General features: G+C 45.2%; 1 protein-coding gene across 2 annotated transcripts in view; it reads right to left on the bottom strand.

Annotated features, from left to right (window-relative positions):
- Positions 1–20,430: 20,430 nt before the first annotated feature.
- The window catches only part of GAS8 (growth arrest specific 8), a 34,851-nt gene continuing 28,384 nt past the window's right edge, over positions 20,431–26,897 (bottom strand). Inside the window, exon 12 of one of the 2 annotated variants that reach the window (XM_069552730.1) lies at positions 20,431–21,802. The gene's annotated coding sequence lies outside the window, so the exon portion shown is untranslated. Of the gene's footprint in view, positions 21,803–26,511; positions 26,817–26,897 lie in introns of those variants that run through there. The other variant, XM_069552732.1, reaches the window with a different exon arrangement.

Raw genomic sequence — 26,897 nt, 5'->3', positions numbered from 1 at the left:
ACCAAGATACGTTTGATGATGATTTTGACTGTGGTCCAGATAGGGTCAGTGCTTGGGTCATCCTGTCCAAAGGGATGGAGCCATTCAGACTCAGAAATAGTTGGAGGAATGACAACCTGAACATTAATAGACAAATTAGAAAACATTAAGCCTGAAATTGAACCTGAATCCTAATTTAGACTTAACAGTTTCAGGGAACTTGTACAAGCCGCCCGGTAGCCAGTTGTCTAGGTTTATCTACGTAGATCTTAACCTTTAATCCTTTAATGTGGCTATTGGTCATTACACTTTTTTTTTTTCTTGTCAACATATGATCCAGAGCAATTTCCTTGTCTAAACATATAACAGTTATAAAAGACCTTTAAAAAGTAAGATTGTAGTCACCTGCTGTAGCAGACTCGGTTTTCAGAATGGCTGATGGCATCCTAAGTCTGACACAGCTCAGAAAACTCAAGTTCTCAACAATACAGGACTTATCTGAAATCACACCATAGTGTCACCTCGTTATTTCCACAGCTACTCTATTTTGACTTTAATTGTAATTTTTTTGCTTAATAGCCAAAGCGGCTGTCACTGTCGGTGATGTTAGTGTTTCTCTAGGTTTGAGAAGATACAAGAATCAGGGGTCGTAAAAATCTCCTCCCCAAACTGTCTAACCATCTGAAGGCCTCTTATGCAGTTGTTTTTTTGTTTTTTTTTTTTTTTCAGAGCACAGAGTGCCTCATTCCTAATTTCCACCCTGAACTCCTTTGAGAGAGTGTTGAAGGTCAGCAGCTTCAGTGGCCATGATTTAATCTTTGTAGAGGTAGATGGCAGAGCCCTGACCATTTTTGTCACACACTTGGTAATGTAAGGGACAACACTTTAAAATTTTTTTTAGATTATTTATTTTAATGGAGTATAATTACTTTACAATACTGTGGTGGGTTTTGGCATACAACGACGTGAGTCAGTCACTGGTGTACATGTGCCCCCCCTCCCGCCATTCTGAAGCCTCCTCCCACCTCCCGCCCCACCCATTCCCCTTTGGGGGTGTTGTCCCAGAGCACCTGCTTTGGGTGCCCTGCTTCATGCATGGAACTTGCACTGATCATCTGTTCTACATATGGTAATACACATGCTTCGATGCTATTCTCTCACATCATCCCACCCTTGCCTTCTCCCACAATGTCCGAAAGTCTGTTTTTACATGTGTGTCTCTTGCTGCCTTGCATATAGGGTCTTGTTACCCTCTTTCTAAATTCCATACATATGCGTTAATATACTGCATTGGTGTTTTTCTGACTTACTTCACTCTGGCTCAGGACAACACTTTCGAAACAGGCAATATAGAAAACAATTTAGCTAGCAATAATAATAAGGTTATCAGTAAGAAGTAAAGTCAAGAACTTCCACTATGTATAGCCCGATATATACCTAAGTCATCTGACTTAGTTTGTTCCATACCAACCCTTATTTTGTAGGAAAACTATATACTGGCGTTGTCCATAAGGCACCCGGCCTAGTTTTCTAGTGTTATTAGACTGATTATTCTTAGTATGATTTGTTCCCAGTATAGAGGAGACTTTAAATAGTTGCAAAGTGTAGCTCCTGAAGAGTAAGGGGGCAGGAAGGCAAACTTAGTTACAGACATGCAGAGCTTGGAAAGGCTAAAAAAAACCAAAAAACCAGGAATGTTCAGGTCTGCTCACTGTTCTCTTTATCTTCTTTGTTCTCAGGCAGGGGAAAGAGAAAAACTCATTACACTCTTTTTCTTTTCTTTTCACTGCAACAAATTCCTCTTTATTCCCTTTTCACTGCAACACGAGTACCGTAGGACCCAGCAGTTCCACAGCTGGACATAAACCCAGAGAAAATAAAAAAAAAAAATTTAAAGACATGGGAACTGCTGCAATTTTGGCTCAGCAAGGTACAATAGTCAAGTCTGGGAAGCAAGCTAAATGTAGAAATTACAGCTGAATGGAAACAGAGGATGGGGCACATGCACCCAGTGCAATATTTCTCAGCAATAAGGAAGCAGGAGATGACGCCACGTCCAGCTACAGGAGACAGAGTAGAGGTGAGCATTCCGAGTGAAGTAAGGGAGACAGAGAGAGACAGGGATCGTGTGATACCACCTCTAGGTGTAACCTAAAAAAGGATACAAATGAAGTCCTTTCCTAAAGAGACACAGCCTCCCAGATTTAGACAAGAAACTTCTGGTCACCAAGAAAATCAAGATGCAGTCCACTGAAAAGAAAAAACAAAAAGCCCCACGAGATCATAATTCACCTCTGTTCAAAGTGTAGGGTAAAAACAGAAAAATACGTTGATCCTATTCCCCTCAGGCCATAGTGACCTGAGCTGATGTCACATTCCTGGAGCCTGACTGGCTTGGGTACCAAGGCTGGAGTGTCCTGGGGCTGAGGGACCTGGGAGCATGTCGCAGGCAGTGTATCTCCACAACGAACCTGGACTGCCTGTTGCCCTCTGCAGAGCCCCCAACCTTCAGAAACGAGTGGGAGAAATTAAGAGTTCGGAATTAACACATACACAGTAATATATATCAAATAGGTGATCAAAAAGTAACTGCTAAATAGCATGGGAACGTTTATGAGCACACTATAATCACCTATACGTGAAAATGAACCCAAAGAGAAGAAACATCTATGCCTAATTGAATCATGTATGTGTGCAGCTGAAACAAACACATCAGAAATCAACAATATTCCAACACAAAATAACAAGGAAATTACAGGATAAAACGGAGTGGGACATGAAGAAGTGCTGCCCCTTGTGGCCTTTTAAGTTAACAACACCATGAAAAGTGGTTGTGTGTGTGTTACTCAGTCGGGTCTGCCTCTTTGTGACCCCACGAACTGTAGCCTGCCAGGCTTCTCTGTCCATGGAATTCTCCAGGCAAGAATACTGGAGTGGATTGCCATTCCCTTCCCCAGAGGATCTTCCCGACCCAGGGACTGAACCCTGGTCTCCTGCATTGCAGGCAGATGCTTTATCACTTGAGCTGCAGGAAAGTCCTAAAAGCAGAGCTGCTGGGTATTTAATATGCACAAGGATCAAGGGGCTGAGGGTAAAAAACACCTTTAAGAAATGTCCTAGGTGTCACTGAAACAAAAATTCAAAACAAGGCAGGTGTTCAAGTGGTCAATTTCAAGAGGTAAGTTTAACTCACACCCTTTAAAAGAATCACACGAAAAGATGTCCACATCACCAGATATTAGACTCATGCAAATCAAAACTACAATGAGGTATTTCCTCACGTGGTTAACAAAGACTATTGCCCAAAAGTTGACAAACAATCGATGCTGGAGAAAGTGTGGGGAAAAGGGAACCCTTCCACACTGTTAGTGAAAAGGTGAATTAGTAGCAGCCACTATGAAGAACAGTGTGCAGGCTTTTAAAGAAATGTATGAGAATGAAATTAGAATACTCCCTAACAGAATACACAAAAATAAACTCCAAATAGATTAAAGACCTAAAAAAAGGACAGATAATATGAAACTCTTAAGGGAAAAAGCAGAACACACTTTGACATAAAATGCGGCAAGTTTTTCTTTGACCTACCTCTTAGAATCATGAAAAATAAAACAAAAATAAATAAATAAAAAAAATTTTTAAAAAGGGACCTAATTCCCCTTAAAAGCGCTGGCACAGCAGAGGAAACCATAAACGCAACAAAAAGACAAGCCCCATAATGAAACTAATATGCGCAAACAGAGACACCCATGAGGAATTTCTCTCCAAAACATACAAACAGCTTAGGCACCTTGATATCAAAGAAACAACCCAGTCAAATAGGGACACAAGATTTAAATGCACCTTTTCCCACAGAAAACATAGAGATGGCCAAGAAGCACATGAAAAGATGCTCAGCATCTGTAAGTACTGGAGAACTGTGAATCAGAAGTGCCATCACCTCACACGCGCCAGAATGGTCAGCACAGAAAATCTATGACAATAAATGCTGGAGAGGGAATGGAGGAAAAAGAACCCTCCTCTCTGTTGGTGGGAATGAAAGTCATTAAATCCATGAAGGAGAACAGGACAAAGGGTCATTAAAAACTAAAGAGCAAAGTGCCATAGGACCCAGCAATCCCAGTCCTGGGCACAGATCCAGAGAAAACCACAATATTAAAGACAGGTGCACCCCAATATCCGTGGCAGCACTGTGCACGAGAGCCAGTACATGGATGAAGCCTAAGTGGGTAAGGACAGATGGCTGGCTAAACAAGATGGGGTACATGCACTCAGGGCAGTTATCACTCAGCCATAAAAAGGGTGACATCACGCCCTGTCCAGCAACAAGGAAAGAAGTAGAGACGATCACACTAAGTGAAGTAAGGAAGACAAAGGAAGACAAGTATCATATGATATTTCTTGGAGGTGGATTCTAAAAATGGATACAAATGAACTTCTTTACCAAAAAGAAATGGCCTCACAACATAGCAAAGCACCTTATGGTTGCCACTGCTGCTGCTAAGTCACTTCAGTCGTGTCCGACTCTATGCGACCCCATAGACGGCAGCCCACCAGGCTCCCCCGTCCCTGGGATTCTCCAGGCAAGAACACTGGAGTGGGGTGCCATTTCCTTCTCCAACCTTACGGTTACCGAAAGGGAAAGGTGGTGGGCAAAGGAAATGAGAAGGTGGAGATGAACATACACACACGACTCTTTGTAAAATAATCAAGAACCCACTATAGGATGAGGACCCCTAATCAACACTGCATAATAAACTACATGGGAAGAGAACCCAAAAAAGAACATGTACTAAGCATCACTAGAACATTTACACGTCACTATGCATGAGTGAATCGTGTTGCTGTACACCTGAAAGAAATAAACCCTACAACATTGTAAGTCACCTCTACACCATTACAAAATACAAATGACAAAAAGAGAATGCTCTCTACAGAAAGAGAATGCTGACTGTACTCCCTTCAGGCCTTAGTGACCTGGGCTGCTGCCACATCCCTGAAGTCTGGGCAGGCCTGGGTGCCTTGGATGGACTGTCCTGGGGCTGAGGGAGCTGGGGAGGATGTGCCAGCCAATGAGCCATGCATCGTGGACCTGGTGAGCCTGTTCCCCTCTACTCCAGCCCACAACCTCCAGATCCTGGCAGGTCCTCCTGCGGTGAAACTACACCTACTGCACCCAAAGGATGTGGAGCCTCTGGGCTGGAAGAGCTTCGAAAAGCCCCCTGGGTTCCACATTTCCAGGTGATGGGGTTCCCACCTCCAGCTTCCCTCCTAAGGCGCACCCCACCTATGATGAAAGCAACCTCCACTGGTGTTGCAGTAATTGGGATGTGTCCAGGGGATAGGGTAAGGAAGGAAGAAGGAAGGGTGCTTCCTTCTGGCACATTCCTTGGGTGCTTCTTCTGGCACATTCCACTCTAACTGACAATCCAAGAACAGGACTTTCCCTAAGGCTCTGGTTCCCCCCATAACCAGGGTAGGGGCATAGAGACATGCTGCCGCCTTGTGGCCATTTCCCATAACAACAATTTAAAACCCTTTGCTCAGTTCAGTTCAGTTGCTCAGTCATGTCCTATTCTTCGGGACCCCATGGACTGCAGCATGCCAGGCTTCCCTGTCCATCACCAACTCCTGGAGTTTACTCAAACTCATGTTCATCAAGTCGGTGATGCCATCCAACGATCTCATCCTCTATCGTCCCCTTCTCCTCCCGCCTTCAGTCTTTCCAAGCATCAGGGTCTTTTCAAAAGAGTCAGGTGGCCTAAGTATTGGAGTTTCAGCTTCAGCATCAGTCCTCCCAATGAATATTCAGGACTGATTTCCTTTAGGATGGACTGGTTGGATCTCCTTGCAGTCCAAGGGACTCTCAACAGTCTTCCCCAGCACCACAGTTCAAAAGCATCAATTCTTCGGCGCTCGGCTTTCTTTATAGTCCAACTCTCACATCCATACATGACTACTGGAAAACCCATAGCTTTGACTAGACGGATCTTTGTTGGCAAAGTAATGTCTCTGCTTTTTAATGCACTGTCTAGGTTGGTCATAACTTTTCTTCCAAGGAGCAAGTGTCTTTTAATTTCATGGCTGCAGTCACCATCTGCAGTGATTTTGGAGCCCCCCCAAAATAAAGTCAGCCACTGTTTCCACTGTTTCCCCATCTATTTGCCATGAAGTGATGGAACCAGATGCCATGATCTTCGTTTTCTGAATGCTGAGCTTTAAGCCAACTTTTTCACTCTCCTCTTTCACTTTCATCAAGAGGCTCTTTAGTTCCTCTTCACTTTCTGCCATAAGGGTGGTGTTATCTGCATATCTGAGGTTATTGATATTTCTCCCGGCAATCTTGATTCCAGCTTGTGCTTCCTCCAGCCCAGCATTTCTCGTGATCTACTCTGCATAGAAGTTAAATAAGCAGGGTGACAATATACAGCCTTGACGTACTCCTTTCCCTATTTGGAACCAGTCTCTTGCTGCATGTCCAGTTCTAACTGTTGCTTCCTGACATGCATACAGATTTCTCAAGAGGCAGGTCAAGTTCTCTGGTGTTCCCATCTCTTGAAGAATTTTCCAGTTTATTGTGATCCACACAGTCAAACGCTAAGGCATAATCAATAAAGCAGATGTTTTTCTGGAACTCTTTTGCTTTTTCCATGATCCAACGGATGTTGGCAATTTGATCTCTAGTTCCTATGGCTTTTCTAAAACCAGCTTGAACATCTGGAAGTTCACAGTTCATGTACTATTGAAGCCTTGCTTGGAGAATTTTGAGCATTACTTTGCTAGTGTGTGAGATAAGTGCAGTTGTGCAGTAGTTTGAGCATTCTTTCATTGCCTTTCTTTGGGATTGGAATGAAAAGTGACCTTTTCCACTCCTTTGGCCACTGCTGAGTTTTCCCAATTTGCTGGCATATTGAGTGCAGCACTTTCACAGCATCATCTTTCAGGATTTGAAACAGCTCAACTGGAATTCCATCACCTCCACTAGCTTTGTTCCTGGTGATGCTTTCTAAGGCCCACTTGACTTCACATTCCAGGATGTCTGGCTCTTGGTAAGTGATCATACCATCGTGATTATCTGGGTCATGAAGATCTTTTTTGTACAATTCTTCTGTGTATTCTTGCCACCTCTTCTTAATATCTTCTGCTTCTGTTAGGTCCATACCATTTCTGTCCTTTATTGTGCCCATCTTTGCATGAAATGTTCCCTTGGTATCTCTAATTTTCTTGAAGAGATCTCTAGTCTTCCCCATTGTATTTTTTTCCTCTATTTTTTTGCATTGATCACTGAGGAAGGCTTTCTTATCCCTCCTTGCTATTCTTTGGAACTCTGCATTCAGATGCTTATATCATTCCTTTTCTCCTTTGCCTTTCGCGTCTCTTCTTTTCACAGCTATTTGTAAGGCCTCCCCAGACAGCCATTTTGCCTTTGCTCACTGGCACCTAATATTCACTAGGCCTGGGGTGCTGTAAGTAAAAAACACTTGCCCTCAAGAAATGGCCTAGGGGACATCAACAGAAAAATATTAAAAAAGAGCAGGCATTCAAGAAGCCAATTTGAATAAGTTTAACTCACACTGTTAAAAAAAAATTACATGTAAAAATGTCAACATCGCTCAGTATGAGAGAAATGCAAATCAAAACTTCAAGAAGGTATCACCTCACACCAGTCAGGATGGCCATAGATGGAAACTCTACAAGCAATAAATGCTGGAGAGGGTGTAGCGTGAAGGGAGCCCTCCGACACTGACATTGGGAATGGAAATTGGGAGCAGCCGCTATAGAGGACATCGGGCAGGTTCCTTAGCAATAGAATTAGAATGCTCCCCAACACCATACACAAAACTAAACTCCAACCAGATTAAAGATCTAAATAAAGGGATAGATACTATGAAACTCTTGGGGAAAAGAGTACATGCCTTGACATAAAATGCAGCAGGTTCTTTTTTGATCCACCTTGTAGAACCATGAAAATGAAACAAAAATAAACAAATGGGACCTAATAAACATTAAAAACATCTTCACAGCAAAAGAAACTGTCAGTGAAAGAAAAAGTCAACCGTCAGAATAGAAAAAATAAATCTTGCAAACAAAGATACTTATAGGGAATTTCTCTTCAACACATACGAACCACTAGTACAGCTCAATAGTAAAAAATAAAATAAAAAATCAGCCAAAGAATAAATGCACATTTCTCCAAAGAAGTCATAGAGATGGCTATAAAGCACATGAAATGATGCTCAGCATCACTAGTTCTTAGAGAAAGGCAAATCAAGTGTACAATGAGGTATCACCTCACATTGATGAGAATGCCACACTGAAAACCCTACAACAATAAAGGCTGCAGAGGGTGTGGAGAAAAGGGAACCCTCCTACACTGCTGGTGGGAATGTAAGTCAGTACACCCACCCACTAGGGAGAAGATTATGGAGGTTCTTAAAAAACTAAACATAAAGGTACCCAATGACCCAGCAATCCCATTCCTAGGCATAGATCCAGAGAAAGCCAAAATTTAAAAAGACACCTTCACCCAGTGATCATGGCAGCACTAGGGACAATACCCAAGACACGGAAGCAGCTTAAGTGCACAGGAACAGATGAGTGAAGACAGAAAACGGGTCCATGTGCACAATGCAGCATTACTCAGACACAAAGAAGGCTGAAATAATGGCGTTTCCAGCTACTGGGAAGAAACTAGAGACAATCATACCAAGTGAAGTCCGTGAAAGAGAGAGACAAGCATAGGATATTACTTCCTGTGGAATCTAAGCATGGATACAAACAAACTTCTTTACAAAAGAGAAACAGCCTCACAAACTTAGAAAAGAAACTCATGGTAACCAAAACAGAAGCAGAGGGACAGGGAGTAATTAGCTGGTTCAGATCAATACATACACCTTGGAGTACAGCCTTGGAGTACCAAATGAAGCAGGGCAAAGGCTAATAGAGTTTTGCCAAGAGAATGCACTGGTCATAGCAAACACCCTCTTCCAACAACACAAGAGAAGACTCTACGCATGGACATCACCAGATGGTCAACACCAAAATCAGATTGATTATATTCTTTGCAGCCAAAGATGGAGAAGCTCTATACAGTCAGCAAAAACAAGACCAGGAGCTGACTGTGGCTCAGATCATGAACTCCTTATTGCCAAATTCAGACTTAAATGGAAGAAAATAGGGAAAACCACTAGACCATTCAGGTATGACCTAAATCAAATCCCTTATGATTATACAGTGGAAGTGAGAAATAGATTTAAGGGACTAGATCTTGATAGATAGAGTGCCTGATGAACTATGGACGGAGGTTCCTGACATTGTACAGGAGACAGGGATCAAGACCATCTCCATGGAAAAGAAATGCAAAAAAGCAAAATGGCTGTCTGAGGAGGCCTTACAAATAGCTGTGAAAAGAAGAGAAGCAAAAAGCAAAGGAGAAAAGGAAAGGTATAAGCATCTGAATGCAGAGTTCCTAAGAATAGCAAGGAGAGATAAGAAAGCCTTCCTCAGAGATCAATGCAAAGAAATAGAGGAAAACACAGAATGGGAAAAATTAGAGATCTCTTCAAGAAAATTAGAGATACCAAGGGAACATTTCATGCAAAGATGGGCTCAATAAAGGACAAAAATGGTATGGACCTAATAGAATCAGAAGATATTAAGAAGAGGTGGCCAAGAATACACAGAAGAACTGTACAAAAGAGATCATCATGACCCAGATAATCACGATGGTGTGATCACTAACCTGGAATGTGAGAGACATCCTAGAATGTGAAGTCAAATGGGCCTTAGAAAGCATCACCAGGAACAAAGCTAGTGGAGGTGATGGAATTCCAGTTGAGCTGTTTCAAATCCTGAAAGATGATGCTGTGAAAGTGCTGCACTCAATATGCCAGCAAATTTGGAAAACTCAGCAGTGGCCACAGGACTGGAAAAGGTCAGTTTTCATTCCAGTCCCAAAGAAAGGCAATGCCAAAGAATGCTCAAACTACCGCATAATTGCACTCATCTCACACGCTAGTAAAGTAATGCTCAAAATTCTCCAAGCCTGGCTTCAGCAGTATGTGAACCATGAACTTCCAGATGTTCAAGCTGGATTTAGAAAAGGCAGAGGAACCAGAGATCAAATTGCCAACATCCGCTGGATCATGGAAAAAACAAGAGAGTTCCAGAAAAACATCTATTTCTGCTTTATTGACTATGCCAAAGCCTTTGACTGTGTGGATCACAAGAAACTGTGGAAAATTCTGAAAGAGATGGGAATACCAGAGCACCTGACCTGCCTCTTGAGAAATCTATATGCAGGTCAGGAAGCAACAGTTAGAACTGGACATGGAACAACAGACTGGTTCCAAACAGGAAAAGGAGTATGTCAAGGCTGTATATTGTCACCGTGCTTATTTAACTTCTATGCAGAGTACATCATGAGAAACACTGGGCTGGAAGAAGCACAAGCTGGAATCAAGATTGCCGGGAGAAATATCAATAACCTCAGATATGCAGATGACATCAGCCTTATGGCAGAAAGTGAAGAAGAACTAAAGGACCTCTTGATGAAAGTGAAAGAGGAGAGTGAAAATATTGGCTTGAGGCTCAACATTCAGAAAACGAAGATCATGGCATCTGGTTCCATCACTTCATGGCAAATAGATGGGGAAACAGTGGAAACAGTGGCTGACTTTATTTTATTTATGACTTTATTTTGGGGGGCTCCAAAATCACTGCAGATGGTGATTGTAGCCATGAAATTAAAAGATGTTTACTCCTTGGAAGGAAAGTTATGACCAACCTAGATAGTATATTGAAAAGCAGAGACATTACTTTGCCAACAAAGGTTCGTCTAATCAAGGCTATGGTTTTTCCAATAGTCATGTATGGATGTGACAGTTGGACTGTGAAGAAAGCTGAGGGCTGAAGAATTGATGCTTTTGAACTGTGGTGTTGGAGAAGACTCCTGAGAGTCCCTTGGACTGAAAGGAGATCCAACCAGTCCATTCTAAAGGAGATCAGTCCTGGGTGTTCATTGGAAGGACTAATGCTGAAGCTGAAACTCCAATACTTTGGCCACCTCATGCGAAGAGTTGACTCATTGGAAAAGACCCTGATGCTGGGAGGGATTGGGGGCAGGAGGAGAAGGGGACGACAGAGGATGAGATGGTTGGATGGCATCACCCACTCGATGGACATGAGTTTGAGTGAACTCTGGGAGCTGGTGATGGACAGGGAGGCCTGGTGTGCTATGGTTCATGGGGTCACAAAGAGTTGGACATGACTGAGCGACTGAACTTAACTGAACTGAAAACAGATGCTCAAGGGCTCATAATAGTGACAAGTCCGAGAGGGCTGTAAATGACACATGCTCTCAAGAAATGTCCTGGGGTAAATCATCGGAAAAATATTCCAAACAGGGCCGACTTTAAAGAAGCCAGATTGAAGAGGTCAATTGTTCTCACAAGATGTAAAATAATAATAAAACCACATGGAAAAGATAGTCCACATCAGTAATTATTAGATCAATGCCAAACAAAACTATGAGGTCTCACCTCGCACTGGTCACAATAGCCATCATCGGAAAGAGTGGCAAAGAACAATTACTGCAGAGAAGGTACAGAAAATAAAATCCTCCCACAGTCTTGGTGGGATGTAAACGGTAAGGCCATGATGGAAAACAGTATGGAGTTTCCTTGAAACGCTAAACATCAAGGTATCATATGATCCTGCAATCCCATTCATCAGCTTAGGTCCAGAGAAAATCACCATTTAAAATGACATGTGCACCTTGATTTTCAGGACAGCCCTATTACAATAGCCACGATGTCCATTGACTGAAAAATGAAGACTCCGTGGTACATCTATACACTGGAATGCTGCTCATCCATGAAACAGAACAAAATAATGGTACTGGCAGCAGCCTGGATAGACCAGGAAAGTATACTATAGATACTTTTCAGAGAGAAAAGACAAATATCCTAAGATATCACGTGCAGGGGGAAATCTGTAAGTTCAGACCAAAGAACTAATTCACAAAATAGAAACAGACTCACAGACTGAGAAAATCAAACCGTAACTATCAAAGGAAAGTTAGAAAGGACAGATAAATTAAGAGTTTGGGACAAAAATATACACACTAATATACATCAAGTTGATAACAAAAAAGGACCTACTGAATAGAACCGAGGACTCTACTGAACACACTGTAATAGCCTATATGAGGGGGGGGAAAAAACAGAAAAAGAATAGATATACATCTATGTGTAACTGAATCAAGTTCATGTACATCTAAAACAAAACACTGGAAATCAACTCTACCCCCAATATAAAGTAACAATCAATTACTCATTAAGTTACATGAACTCGGTCTAGAGGAGACCAGACAGTGGTGCCCGTGTGAATCAGATATACGATATCACTGTGGCACATTAGTATCAAAGAAAGCCAGCGGAGTGCAGAGCAGCACCTCACTCAGAGGTGCCTGACCTCATGTGAATGTGACGACATGAAGAGACGTAAAAGGACCACAGCTTAATCTGGGCAACACCCTCAGTTCAGACGTTGGTAATCTCAGAGCGGAATAGACACATTGAGGTAAAGAGCAGACAAGCGGGTCTCTCGGTACAGGATCCAGACCCTTGTGGATGGGGTGGGACCCACACAATCCGCAGACCCTGCACCTGGGGTCACACGCCCACAGTCTCCAGGGTGACTCCCCACCAAGACCCTGAACCTGAGCTCACATGTCCACAGTCTCCAGGCTGACCACCCCCCCCAGATCCTGCACCTGGGGTCACATGTCCACAGTCTCCAGGTTGACCCCTCCCAGACCCTGCATCTGGGGTCACATGTCCAGTCTCCAGGCTGACCCCTCCCAGACCCTGCACCTGGGGTCACATGTCCACAGTCTCCAGGCTGACCCCTCCCAGACCCTGCATCTGGGGTCACATGTCCAGTCTCCAGGTTGACCCCTCCCAGACCCTGCATCTGGGGTCACATGTCCAGTCTCCAGGCTGACCCCTCCCAGACCCTGCACCTGGGGTCACATGTCCAGTCTCCAGGCTGACCCCTCCCAGACCCTGTACCTGGGGTCACATGTCCACAGTCTCCACAGTCGTCACAAAATAGACTCACAGACTGAGAAAATCAATGGCTGACCAGGCTGACCTCTCCCAGACCCTGCACCTGGGGTGGCAAGACCCTTGGTTAGGACAGCAGGTCTCTGCAGGTTGGGCCCCTGCAATGGAAACGAGTGAGTTCCTATAAGCTCCTGGCTTGGTAGATAGAAGTGTCGGGTGGGTCTCCTTCCCCACACTTGTCCCAGAGAAGTCCTCCTCTATTCCCTTTGGTTCTATGTGATACTAACTTTTTTTACAGCTGTCATGATAATGCTGAACACACTGCCTTGGTGCTGGCAGTCCCAGTCTTTTGTCATCCCGCTGAGGTGCTGTGAAAGCACCCCAGACGCTGCGCTGGAAGACGAGGGGCAGGTCTAGTCGCTGCTGAGCATGGACGGTCTACTGGAAGGAGATCACAGCAGCAACCTCACCTGCTGCTCACTGGCTTTTTGCCCGATTCGTGTGCCCTGCAATCAACTGCGCAGGTACACCTGCTCCCTTCTCACCATGCTCGTGCTGGTGAATTGGAATAATTACCAGGTAGCTCACCTGAGGAGTCTCCAGGAGCCCCAGGGATGGGGAACCTCACAGGGGTAGAGAGGGAATAGGCACAGGCCTGTATAAAATGATACTGTAATGCATTTCCTAAACACAAGTCAAGTGAGGCTCACAGGTATTCTTCCCTTTTTCTTAGCTTTGAGTGTATGGTCTCCCTCTGCATATGATTCTGACCCATGCAGATGCGGTGAGACTCACACAGTCCCCAGACCCCCCAACCTGGGGTCAAACGTTCACTTGGTTAGGACACCATGGCTGTGGTCGGCGGGCCCCCAATGTGTAACCAAGCCAGGTCCATATGGTCAAAGCTATGGTTTGTCCAATAGTCATGTATGGATGTGAGAGTTGGACCATAAAGAAGGCTGAGCACCGAAGAACTGATGCTTTCAAACTGTAGTGCTGGAGAAGACTGTTGAGAGTCCCTTGGACTGCAAGGAGATCAAACCCATCAATCCTAAAGGAAATCAACTGTGAATATTCATTGGACAGACTGACGCTGAAGCTGAAGCTCCAATACTTTGACCACCTGATGGGGAAAACTGACTCATTTGAAAAGATGCTGATGCTGGGAAAGATTGAAGGCAGGAGGAGGAGATGACAGAGGATGGGATGGCTGGATGGCATCACCAACTCGATGGACATGGGTTTGAGCAAACACCAGGAGACAGTGGAGGACAGGGAAGTCTGGCGCGCTGTAGTCCATGTGGTCACAAATAGTTGGACACAACTTAGAGACTGAACATCAACAACCAGGTAGCCTATCTGGGGTGTCTCAGTGAGCCCCAGGGGAGGTGAACTCGTCAGAGGGAAAGACTAAGATCCCTACCTCAGCACTGACCCCTGGGAGGGCCATGGAGCCCCACGGTTACCCAGAGAAACCCACCTCCGCTCCAGACCCCAGGCATCTGAGCGCTGACATTCAGACGCAGGCACAGAGTTTTCCAGGACAGAGGCCAGGCCAGGTCTCTACCCAGGTCTCCATGTCCTACTGCACAGAGAACCCAGTCAGGTGTAAATGTTCTCAGTGTAGAAGCACACGGTCTCATCTAAACATAATCAGTGTAGACAGGACTTGCAGAGGTCTGAATCTACCATGCAGACAGAACTTGGTCAGGTTCAAAGCAGCTTAGGGCTGTGCCAGAAGGCACAGGTCACACACTTGGGGTCACTCATCGTTGGACAGGGGGCTCACCCACATGTGAGAACGAGGATGCACTTTTCTTGAAGAAGAAATCATCACTGGGCTCCACACATCACCCACATCAGGAAATGGAACAAAAGCTTTGTCGCTAAACATTTCAAAGAGCAAAACAAAACTGTGACCAGGTTCTGTGGCCACGTGGTGGTCAGGGCCCAGGGGAGAGCCAGGAACCTCCTGGAGCGCAGGACAGATTGGAAGTGGCCCGGCTGCAGCGTCCCAGGCCTCCAGTAGGAGGCGCTGCCTTGGTCTCCCAAGAAGGACAGTCCTGCAGGGTCCGGCGGGGAGAGCGGGTCTGTCCATCCTGATGGTCAGTTAGGGATGAAGTGTGCTCAAGTCCTGCTTCCCTGCAGGGTGGTGGGGTAGGGAGCTTGACACCTCCTAGACTCACAGTCAAGTGACTTCGTGCCCGGGTTGATGCCCACAGGGCACCGCGCTGCATCCAAGTGGAGAATGCAGGCAGAGGTGGGGCATAGATGCCATCAGAGCAGAGAACCCACAGGGAGCTCCCACTTGCGTCCGCCTGCCCACCTCGGGCCCCAAGCCCCCAGCCCATGATCCATTACCACCGTGCACACAAACAGCACATGTCCGCAAACAGGCGCACACACACGCACAGCACACACACGGGGGAAAAAATGAATACCCTAAGGCGTCCGTTCCTAAACACAAGTGAAGCTCACATGCATTCTTCCCTTCTTCTGAGCTTTGATGGGTTTCAAAATAAAAAAGTTTACAAAGTAGTTAATGGTGAGTGACTTTCTGGGGACTTTCGTCATGGGACTTTCTGAAGTTATTCCACAAATATTACAAGATGTGAGAGATGAATGCAGATATTCCCTGTGTCCCTCAACAGAAGAATGGACACGCAGACTATGGTCCATGCTCACAATAAATGTTGTCCAGCCTGAAAGGAAGGCAGTTCTGACACAGTCATGAACCCTAGGGCATTATGCTCAGTGACATAAACCGGAAACAGAAGAACAGATGATGTTTGAGTCCACTCATACAAGCCCCTAGAGCAGCCGGCTCCATAGTCACAGAAAGCAGAATGGTGGGTGCCAGAGGCTGAGGGAGGTAAAAGGGGACTGAGTGTCTTGTGGGGACTGTCTCGGTTTTGCAAGATAGAAGTAGCGCCTGAGCAGCAACCACACACACACACACACACGCACACACACACACACACACGAGCATGCACAGCAGCAGCATATACAATAGCTGAGATACGGAAGTAACCAAAACGTACACGGACAGATGAATGAATAAAGAAGTCATATATGCAGAGAATGGAATGTGATTCAGCCATGAAAAAAAAATGCCATTTGCAGGGATAAGCTAGAACAATCATAGATTAATCTAGAACGACCATAGTAAGTGAAGTACTTCAGAAGGAGAAACATACCAATGAGCTATTTTATAAAAGTGAAATACACGCACAGTCTTAGGAAACAAGCATGGTTAACGAAGGCGAGCTGTGGGTGGAAGGGATAAATTAGGAGGTTGGGATTAACGTATACTCAGAAATACATATAGAATATAGAATCAACACAGACCTACTTTAGAAAAGGTGCTATACTACACACTCTATAATAACATGTATGTGATAAAAGCAAAGATGAATCAATGTGTATGGGGATAACTGATGAAGAATCTCTCTACCTACAAACACAACATTGTAAGTCAGCTATCCTCCAAAAGAAGTAAACATGAAGTTTAAAAACAAACAAACAAAAAAGGATTAATGAGACACAGGCTTCTGGCATGTGTGTGGGAGTAACCCTAAGGCTCTGGTTACTGTAGCAACAGGAGTAAGGCATGAAGAAATCCTGTCTCCTTGTGGCCATTTCCCACAACAGAAACTTTAAAGCTATTGCTTATGCCGTAGTGAAATTTAAAAAAAAGTTTTTTCTCTTTGGCCTTTTGGTTCCTTCTTTACATTAGCGGTTCCTGATCTCCAGTCTGCATTGATAACTAAGTTTCCTTCTTTTCAGACGATTAACCTATTGACTGTTTTGAAACAATGCAAAAAGGAACAAGAATATGGGAACCTTATACCTTTGTGGAAATAAATGTTTTTTGGAGGAAATAGAAAGATGGCTTTAACCCTCAAGCTGGCAGAGGAGAGAACACAGGAGGCTTATGCTCAAGAACTGTGTCTCCCCCAGTAGGGAGTTAAGCGGATCACACGGTTAGGGCTCATAGTCAGAGACTGGAGATAAAGAGCAAACATGTAAGGATCCCGTATTCTTTCTTTTTGCATTGTTTCAAAACAGTCAACAGGCTGGTGTCAGCGAGCCCAATAACTTGGGTCTGGCAGGCAGTCCCAGGAGTTGGACTCTTTGCCTTTTGTGGATTGCACTGTGCCTTTCTTTCCATAATGCAAAAAGAGGGACAAACACATGACAAGGGAAGGTTTGCAGAGAGAATAACGTAAAGTTAAGCATCACTTAAGCATGTGACTAGCATGAAATTAAAAGATAATAGATGCAAAGTATGGCTCATGCAGAGTTAGAGGGCGATAGGTGTGGGGCACCCCTGGAGAAGGGTACAGCAACCCACTCCAGTATTCTTACCTCAAGAATTTCATGGACAGAGGAGCCTGGTGAGCTACAGTCCATGGGATCACAAAGAATCAGACACAACTGAGCAACTAACAGACACGCACACGCACACACACAGGTGCAGGCTATAGCTTACATAACAGATTAGTCTCCTGTAAAGAAGGAAACTTAGTTATCAATGCAGGCTGTAGATCAGGAACAGGTAAAGCAGAGAAGGACTCAAAAGGCAAAAGAGAAAAAGAAAACTACTTCTTATTTCACTGCCACACTTACGAACACTTCATATTCACAAGGACTGCTGGGCTCTAAATGATACCAGCACTTTAAAAATTTCCATGGGTAACTAATTGAACCTAGCATAAAGCAGAGACATTACTTTGCCAACAAAGGCCCATCTAGTCAAGGCTGTGGTTTTTCCAGTGGTCATGTATGGATGTGAGAGTTGGACTGTGAAGAAAGCTGAGTGCCAAAGAATTGATGCTTTTGAACTGTGGTGTTGGAGAAGACTCTTGAGAGTCCCTTGGACTGAAAGGAGATCCAACCAGTCCATCCTAAAGGAGATCAGTCCTGGGTGTTCTTTAGAAGGACTAATGCTAAAGCTGAAACTCCAATACTTTGGCCAACTCATGCGAAGAGTTGACTCGTTGGAAAAGACTCTGATGCTGGGAGGGATTGGGGGCAGGAAGAGAAGGGGACAACAGAGGATTAGATGGCTGGATGGCATCACTGACTCGATGGACATGAGTCTGAGTGAACTCCGGGAGTTGGTGATGGACAGGGAGGCCTGGCGTGCTGCAAGTCATGGGATCAAAAAGAGTGTCAGACACGACTGAGCAACTGAACTGAACTGAACTGAACTAATTGAAAATAAATAAAAACTGGGCAGATTGTGAAGAAGAAAGTTTCCACAGTCAATTCCACACACACTAGTTAAAATAAAAATCCATGAAAATGAGATGCACATTGTTAGAGATAGGCAAATCAAAACCACAGCGAGGGAACACTCTGCACCTGTTTCAAAGGCCATCCTCAGTCTACAAAGGTAAATGGTGGAGAAGATATAGAGGAAAGAGAATACCTACGGTGCTGATGAGATGTAAAGGCTAAGAATCACTGTGGAGAGGAGTATGGAACTGTCTTTTTTTTTAATTTTTAGTAAGACAAACATATTGATTCCAGCCTAGGTCACAGGAGGACGTAAAACATGTCCTGAAGAGGTGGCAAGAATACACAGAAGAACTGCACAAAAAAGATCTTCACGACCCAGATAATCATGATAGTGTGATCACTAATCTAGAGCCAGACATCTTGGAAAGTGAAGTCAAGTGGGCCTTAGAAAGCATCACTACGAACAAAGCTAGTGGAGGTGATGGAATTCCAGTTGAGCTGTTTCAAATCCTGAAAGATGATGCTGTGAAAGTGCTGCACTCAATATGCCAGCAAATTTGGAAAACTCAGCAGTGGCCACAGGACTGGAAAAGGTCAGTTTTCATTCCAATCCCAAAGAAAAGCAACGTCAAAGAATCCTCAAACTACCACACAATTGCACTCATCTCACACACTAGTAAAGTAATGCTCAAAATTCTCCAAGCCTGGCTTCAGCAATACGTGAACCGTGAACTTCCTGATGTTCAAGCTGGTTTTAGAAAAGGCAGAGGAACCAGAGATCAAATTGCCAACATCCACTGGATCATGGAAAAAGCAAGAGAGTTCCAGAAAAACATCTATTTCTGCTTTATTGACTATGCCAAAGCCTTTGACTGTGTGGATCACAACAAACTGTGGAAAATCCTGAAAGAGATGGGAATACCAGAGCACCTGACCTGCCTCTTGAGAAATGTGTATGCAGGTCAGGAAGCAACAGTTAGAACTGGACATGGAACAACAGACTGGTTCCAAATAGGAAAAGGAGTACGTCAAGGCTGTATATTGTCACCCTGCTTATTTAACTTCTATGCAGAGTACATCAAGAGAAACGCTGGACTGGAAGAAACACAAGCTGGAACCAAGATTGCTGGGAGAAATATCAATAACCTCAGATATGCAGATGACACCACCCTTATGGCAGAAAGGGAAGAGGAACTAAAAAGCCTCTTGATGAAAGTGAAAGAGGAGAGTGAAAAAGTTGGCTTAAAGCTCAACATTCAGAAAACGAAGATCATGGCATCTGGTCCCATCACTTCATGGGAAGTAGATGGGGAAACAGTGGAGACAGTGTCAGACTTTATTTTTGGGGGCTCCAAAATCACTGCAGATGGTGACTGCAGCCATGAAATTAAAAGATGCTTACTCCTTGGAAGAAAAGTTATGACCACCCTGGATAGTATATTCAAAAACAGAGACATTACTTTGCTGACTAAGGTCCGTCTAGTCAAGGCTAAGGTTTTTCTTGTGGTCATGTATGAATGTGAGAGTTGGACTGTGAAGGAGGCTGAGCGCCAAAGAATTGATGCTTTTGAACTGTGGTGTTGGAGAAGACTCTTGAGAGTCCCTTGGACTGCAAGGAGATCCAACCAGTCCATTTTGAAGGAGATCAGCCCTGGGATTTCTTTGGAAGGAATGATGCTAAAGCTGAAACTCCAGTACTTTGGCTACGTCATGAGAAGAGTTGACTCACTGGAAAAGACTCTGATGCTGGGAGGGATTGGGGGCAGGAGGAGAAGGGGACGACCGAGGATGAGATGGCTGGATGGCATCATGGACTCGATGGACATGAGTCTGAGTGAACTCCGGGAGATGGTGATGAACAGGGAGGCCTGGCGTGCTGCGATTCATGGGGTTGCAGAGTCGGACACGACTGAGCGACTGAACTGAACTGAACTGCTCAGCGTTCCCTCACTGTCAGCACCCACAAGGGAAGAAGGTGCCTGAACAGCAGCTCCACCAGAAGCCCGCAGACAGCCTCGGTGAGGGACTCATCAGTCAAGTCCCTTACTCATCAGGCAGTTAACGAGGCTCCCCCTTCATAGTAAAGGGCCCCTTAACTCCAAATTCATTTTCCACAGAGACAAGAAAAGAATCAGACATAAACTATAAACGAAATCAAGTATCTTTATTTTTAGATTTAAATATAAAAAGGATAAAAGCAGTAAAAATTACACTTTAAGTGAATAAATTACTATATATTTTGACATTTATAAAACAGAGGAGGAGGATGGAAGCCACACAAATTACTGCAAGTGAGCAGCCCTTGACTATACGGGTACCACCCAAATTCTCCAGTCAACTCCACTGCTAGACTCGGCTGCAGATACCATCTGGGAACCAGAGCTGCTCTCTCCTTCACACCAGGAGGAGCCTTCCTTGTCACCAGGGCACGGAGAGAACCAAAGTCTGTGCCTTCAAGCACCTCTTCTGCCAGGCTCCAAGCAGAAGGTTCAGCCTGGGTTGTGTTCTTCATCTTCTCCTGCAGGTTAATGGTGTTAAAATGAAGCAAAGGAAGTGCCTAGAAGTTGGGCACCTCCCCTTTCTGTAGTTGTTTTATTTTCTTCTCCTTCTGTAAGTGAATTTTTTGAATCAAAAGAGAAAGGGCCTATTTCCATGGTTCTCCTCACCGGGATTTTGGGTTTATCCCAGGGACGGCTGAGCCTGGTAGGCTGCCATCTATGGGGTTGCACAGAGTTGGACACGACTGAAGTGACTTAGCAGCAGCAGCAGCAGCAGCAGTGAGGCAGTTGTTAAGTTCTTATCACTGCTGGCTGTTCCTCATCTTCACCTTCTTGGGTGGGTTTTGGGGTTCTCTTCTTCTGAACAAAGGCAGGTGACCTGGGGTCAATCCGTGGAATTTCTTTCTTTCCAGGAACACCCACAACATCTAAGAAGCTACAAGAAAGGCAAGGCTTCACATGAAATTTAAAGTGTTTATCCTCCTGTGTCTTCTTTGCTTCTCATTGTTTGATTCTTTTCTCTGTTTCAAAATCAAAGCCAATAGGGATGGTGGGTGGCTTCTCTGGCAGCTTCTTAGACAAAATGGACCCACCAAGAATCCCAAAATCCAGTTTCTGTGCTTTAAATTTGCAGAGGCTTTGGGACTTCCCTGAGCATCCAGGGTTTAAGAATCCACCTTGTAATGCAGGGATCAGGTTCGATGCCTGGTCTGGGAACTAAGATCCCACAGGCCTCAGAGCAACTAGCCTGCGAGCCGCCACTAGAGAGTCCGTGCATCTCAATCAAAGACTTTGTGGGATGCAATGACGATCCCAAGTGTCACAACTAAGGCCTGACAAAGACAAATAAATAAATAAATACGTAAAAATATTGTAGAGTCTTGCTTCTACAGGATTACATTTCTTGGATTTTCCATTTGTTTCCAACACCTCCACCACATCTTGCTGCATTTTTATTCTCTTCTCTGACTTGCTTCTCAGTACTTTTTAGGTTCTTCTGTATATGGGAAAAAGAACCTGAAATGGAATAGATATGCGTTTATGCATGGCTGAATTAAGTTCCTGTACACCTGATACAAAACACAGCATTTGGACATCAACGCTATTCCAATATAAGATCAAAATGAAATTACAGAGAAAGTAAAAGAAAAAAGAAAGGGGTATGAAGAAATGCCGCCACCCTGTGGCCTTTTTTCATAACAACAACATTAAAAGCTGTGCTGATGGTCACAATATTCAGAAGGCCTGTGGGGTTGAGTAAACAACTGCCCTCAAAAAATGTTCTAGGAGTGCTCATCGAAAAACAGGGCAGACATTCAAGAAGTCAGCTCCAAGAGGTTTCACTCACACCCTTTAAAAAAATCACAGGAAATGTTGCCAACCTTGCTAAATATTAGAGAAATCCAAATCAAAACTACAATGAGGTATCACCTCACACCGATCAGAATGGCTACCATCAAACATTCTACAAAGAACCAAGGCTGGAGAGGGTGTGGAGAAATGAGAACCCTCCTCCATCGATGCTGGAAAGTCAGCTGGGAACAGCCACTATGGAGACAGTGTGCATGCTAAATCACTTCAGTTGTGTTTGACTCTTTTCGACCCTGTGGACTGTAGCCTGCCAGGCTCCTCTGTCCATGGATTCTCCAGGCAAGAATACTGGAGTGGGTTGCCATGCCCTCCTCCAGGGGATCGTCCTCACCCAGGGATCAAACCCAGGTCTCCTGCACTGCAGGCAGATTCTTTACCATCTGAGCCAGCAGGGAAGCCTGAACATGTCTGTTCCAATAGATTAAGGCTTCCCCAACTGTAGTTTGAAGAGACATTGCTCTGGAAAACTCCCTGATGTTCTCCATACTTCTTCAAGAAATATACCTTTCCTTCCAATGAGCTTTGGCTGAGTTGTATCTTCTGGTTCAACAACCCCTGAGAGGCAAACCCACTTTTCTGGTAACACCTCTTCATCCAGACTCCCAACCAGCACTCCTGGCCCCCTTGATAATAATTCTAGTCAGTTGTCTTGCTTCTAATACATGGAAATCATGTTATTTTTCTGCAAGCAAAGCTAAGTAAGGGCCAGAAACAGTGTCCCCATGTTATTTTGTGAAGCCAGTAGGTGTCAAACTCTCTTCTGTGGATCCATCATCCTCCAATTCAATGCCTCCTTTTATGGAAAACACTGGTAGGGCTTTGAGGTTTTATTTATGGCTTATTTCTGAAGCCTTTTAATACCTACATTGTGCTTAGTCGCTCAGTCATGTCCAACTCTTTGCAATTCCATGAACTGTAGCCTGCCAGGATCCTCTGTCCATGGGGATTCTCCAGGCAAGAATACTGGAGTGGGTTGCCATGCCTTCCTCCAGGGGATCTTCCCAACCCAAGGATCGAACCCAGGTCTCCCATACTGCAGGAGGATTTTTTTACCGTCTGAGCTACCAGGGAAGCCTACACCTATATTAAATATACAGGTTACTCATCAGTACCATTTCTACTTTGAGGTTAAAAATCCCCCAAGTTTTTCCTAATATACTTATTATTCCATGTGTTGCGTTTAAATCTTTGACAATATGTTATTTATCTTGTGTCTCATCTGAATTTAATTACACAATTTTCCCCTGAATAACGCAGTACTCATCACGTACACTTCTTGCCAAAACTGGATTTGACAAAGTAAGGCACAGGTGGGCCTGGGAGGAAGTTCGAGGGCAGGACTTCAAGTCTGGTGGAGGCGAGAGTCTAGTTCAGGGAACTGGAAGGAAACACCCCGCCTGAGGACCCACCGCCGACTTCAGGCTCCAATACTAAGACTCGGCGCCTGCAAACAGAAAATTGTCAAGATGCGCTTGCGCCTGGAGGCCTCCTGACAGACGCGCGAGACGCAGAGCAGCCAATCCCCGAGCGGTGGGGCGGGACCTTCTGCGAGCTCCGCACTCTCCCTATTGGCCGGGCTGCTTCGGTCGCAACGCCGATTGGAGGCTTGTGCCTGACAGGCCTGTATAAGCCGGCTGCTGGCCTGTCGCGTATCCTCATCCCCGGAGGACTGGACGAGTTTCGACTGGACGCCGCCCAGCTCCGAGCGCGCGCCCGACCAGGGTGGGCAGCGCTGCAGAACAGACGGAAAAGCGCTCTGTGAAACCCTCGTAAACTCTTAGCCTGGCGTCTTCCAATTCCAGGCTGGGAAACCCCAAATCCCGTCAACTTTGAGGAACCCGGGTCCTACCTGAAGGGAGCTCGCGTCTCGTCAGCTTAGGGACTACAAGTCCCTTCACCCACAGAAACACCGAATCCCCTAGTGCTGCGACCCCCAAATACCTAGAGGAACCCCAATTCCCCTCAGCCTGAGGCACCCTAAAAACAGCACCTGCAGAGAGACCAAATTTCCTTAACCTCAGAGACCCTGAATACTTCAGCCTGGGAACTCTTAATCCTGTTATGCTCAAGACCCCAACTGTCCTGCATGTTGGACACCTAAAGCCCCTTAATGAGAGATCCCAAATTTCCTCAGCCTCAAAGATCCCAAGTTCTCTCACCCTGTGCATTCTACATCAGCCAAAAGGCTACCCCTCCCAATCCCTTCCTTCTGAGGAACCCCAGTTCCTTCAGCTGGTGTGACCCAGATCTCCTGAAGACAAGCAACTTGTCCCTTAGATGTAGAACCCATGTTGTGCCCAGATTTTCCCAGAGTACCCAGGTGGAGATCCCCAAAACGCTTTTTGGAGAAATATTCCTTCTCCGGCACTAGAACAGAGCCCTGATTTCAACCTGACCCCAGTCCAGCAGTTAGGGGCTTCCAGGTCTCCTCAGGACTCCCTCCATCACCCACAGACACGACACTCCCAATACCTTTCCTCAGAGGGGCTACATTGTAGGGGAATCAAAGAAACCAAATCTAGTTCACATTAGGCTGGTCTGCCATGGCTGGTTAGGATCCCTCCATCCCACCAATACCCCCACCCCTTTCTGCCCTGGACACTCCACCCAAGGAAGACAGACTTGCCTCTGGACAGTGGTCTAGGCTATCTCAGCATCTTCTTCCCCAGGTAACCTTGGCCTTGAGGCAGCGCCATGGCCATGAGCCCCAACAGGTTCCCATAGGAGAGCACTGGGGTAGATCCTGGGAGAACAGAGTGGAAGCCCATGGTGAGAAGCAGAGTGGCAAAGCTGGACTCTAAGCCAGCTCTATAGGAAGGACACGGAGGTGGTCCCTGAAGGACCACAGACTGCTTGCCTGTGTCACTGAGTAAACTCTGTGAACATACACAGGATGGGAGTGCCTGGTCCTATCTGAGACAGTAGGATGGAGTAGGGTGGAACAGGACACTAGCATCGTCAACTGCTCCGTGTCCAGGGAGAGTTAGGAGGCTCAGTGTTTGCTCAGTTAAGCAGGACACAGTCAGGAAGGAAATTATTCATGCCTGTCTCACAGAGACCATCCACTAGCTTCAGGCTACTCCCTGCACCCAAAGTGGAGGAAAAGGCCCAGCTCTAAACTCTGACTTATATTAGTAAGTCACTGATGAAGTTTATTATTTTTCTTAGGCCAAAGATGCTTTCAAAGACATTTCCATATACTTCTCCAAGGAAGAATGGGCAGAGATGAGATAATGGGGGGAAAGTCTGATATAGGAATGTGAAAAAGAACTACGAAGCTCTGATTACTGTAGGTGACAGGAAGTGCTGGGTGCCTGAGAGCCTAGGAAACATGAAACAGGTCTTCAGCCTCAGTGTTAACTTGGCCCTCTCTTAGGTGGCTTCATCTGCTCACAGTTCCGTATTGTGTGGAGACTAAGGAGGAAATTTTTATTTCTTGCTGGGTATGCAGCTTTCTACTCCTGGGTGCCTGCCAGCGAGGGGCTCCCAAGACACCTCAAGCTGGGGTTAACGATGGGTGAGCTGGATGCCAGGGAACCCAAGACCCTGCAGCAGGTCAGTGCAGTATGGACAAGGGCTGGCCTCACTGAATGGTTAGGCCCTATCCATTCAAGACACCCTCTCTGGGCTCCAGGTAGAGGTTCTGCTGCCCCCAGTGACCACCTGGGTCTCAGGAGGTAGAAGAAAGACTAGGCTGTCTCTCCCACCTCCTGCCCAGAGACTGACAAAGGCCAGTTCCCAAAAGTCAGTGCAGGGTGAGCAGAGCAAGCTTGGGTCTCACAGGGTCCCTGTGAAGAGGGACTTAATCCTGATCAGATCCTTCTTGGCTGATTCTCTTTCTGTGTTGTCTTCATATCAAATCTCACAAGGACAAGGCAGTCCAGGTGTTCACAGCATCACTGGCCCAGGTACTGACAAGACGCTCCTTATGGTGTGTTTATTATGGGCAGGGAGATAGGGTGGCTGGTGTGACACTCCCCTGGACAAGAGAAGAGAACCCATAGGTTGTGTCTCTTCTACCTCCTGAGATCCAGGTGAGCACTGGGGGCAGCAGCACCTGGGGTCTGGAGAAGGTATCCTGAATGGACAGGGCCTAACTGTCCAGCGTGGCTTCAGGGGGTACTGGCAAGAGGGTACTAACCCCTTTTCTAAAAATTTCAGACAACCATTGAGTTCTTTTTGGTTTTTGGCTTCGGGCCTTTTTGATATGGTCCATTTTTAGAGTCCTTATTGAATTTGTTACATATTGCTTCCATTTTATGTTTTGATTTTTTGACTGCAAGGCCTGTGGGATTATTACCAAGTCCAAACTCGCTTTGCTTGCCGCACAACAGGTCAATAAATCAGAGGTGAGGTGCTGAGGCATGGAATATGACTTTACTTAGAAAGCCAGCAGACCAAGAAGATAGCAGACTAATATCTTAAAGAAACCACCTTGTTGGGGTCTGGATGCCAGTGTCTTTTATAGGACACAGAGCTGGGGAGGCAAGGAAATAAAGTAAAAAGGCCATTAATCTGGCAAATATCTCCTGGAATGGCCAGCCTCGGGAGGAGATGTGTCGCTTTCTTCCTTCCTGTGCCCATCCACAGGTGGACAGGTCCTGAACAAAAGCAGAGAGCAGGGTTTCCTGAGGTAGGCCATTAGGTATGGACAGTATCCCTGTAGTAAACAAACCAACAGGAAGCAAAGCTTAAAGTAAAAGATTTAATTTTTAAAAAACAATTTTAGGACTTAAAAAAA

The sequence above is a fragment of the Ovis canadensis genome, chromosome 14 (assembly GCF_042477335.2).
Source record: "Ovis canadensis isolate MfBH-ARS-UI-01 breed Bighorn chromosome 14, ARS-UI_OviCan_v2, whole genome shotgun sequence".
NCBI classification, from domain to species: Eukaryota; Metazoa; Chordata; class Mammalia; order Artiodactyla; family Bovidae; genus Ovis; species Ovis canadensis.
This window is presented reverse-complemented; position numbering and strand designations above follow the sequence as displayed.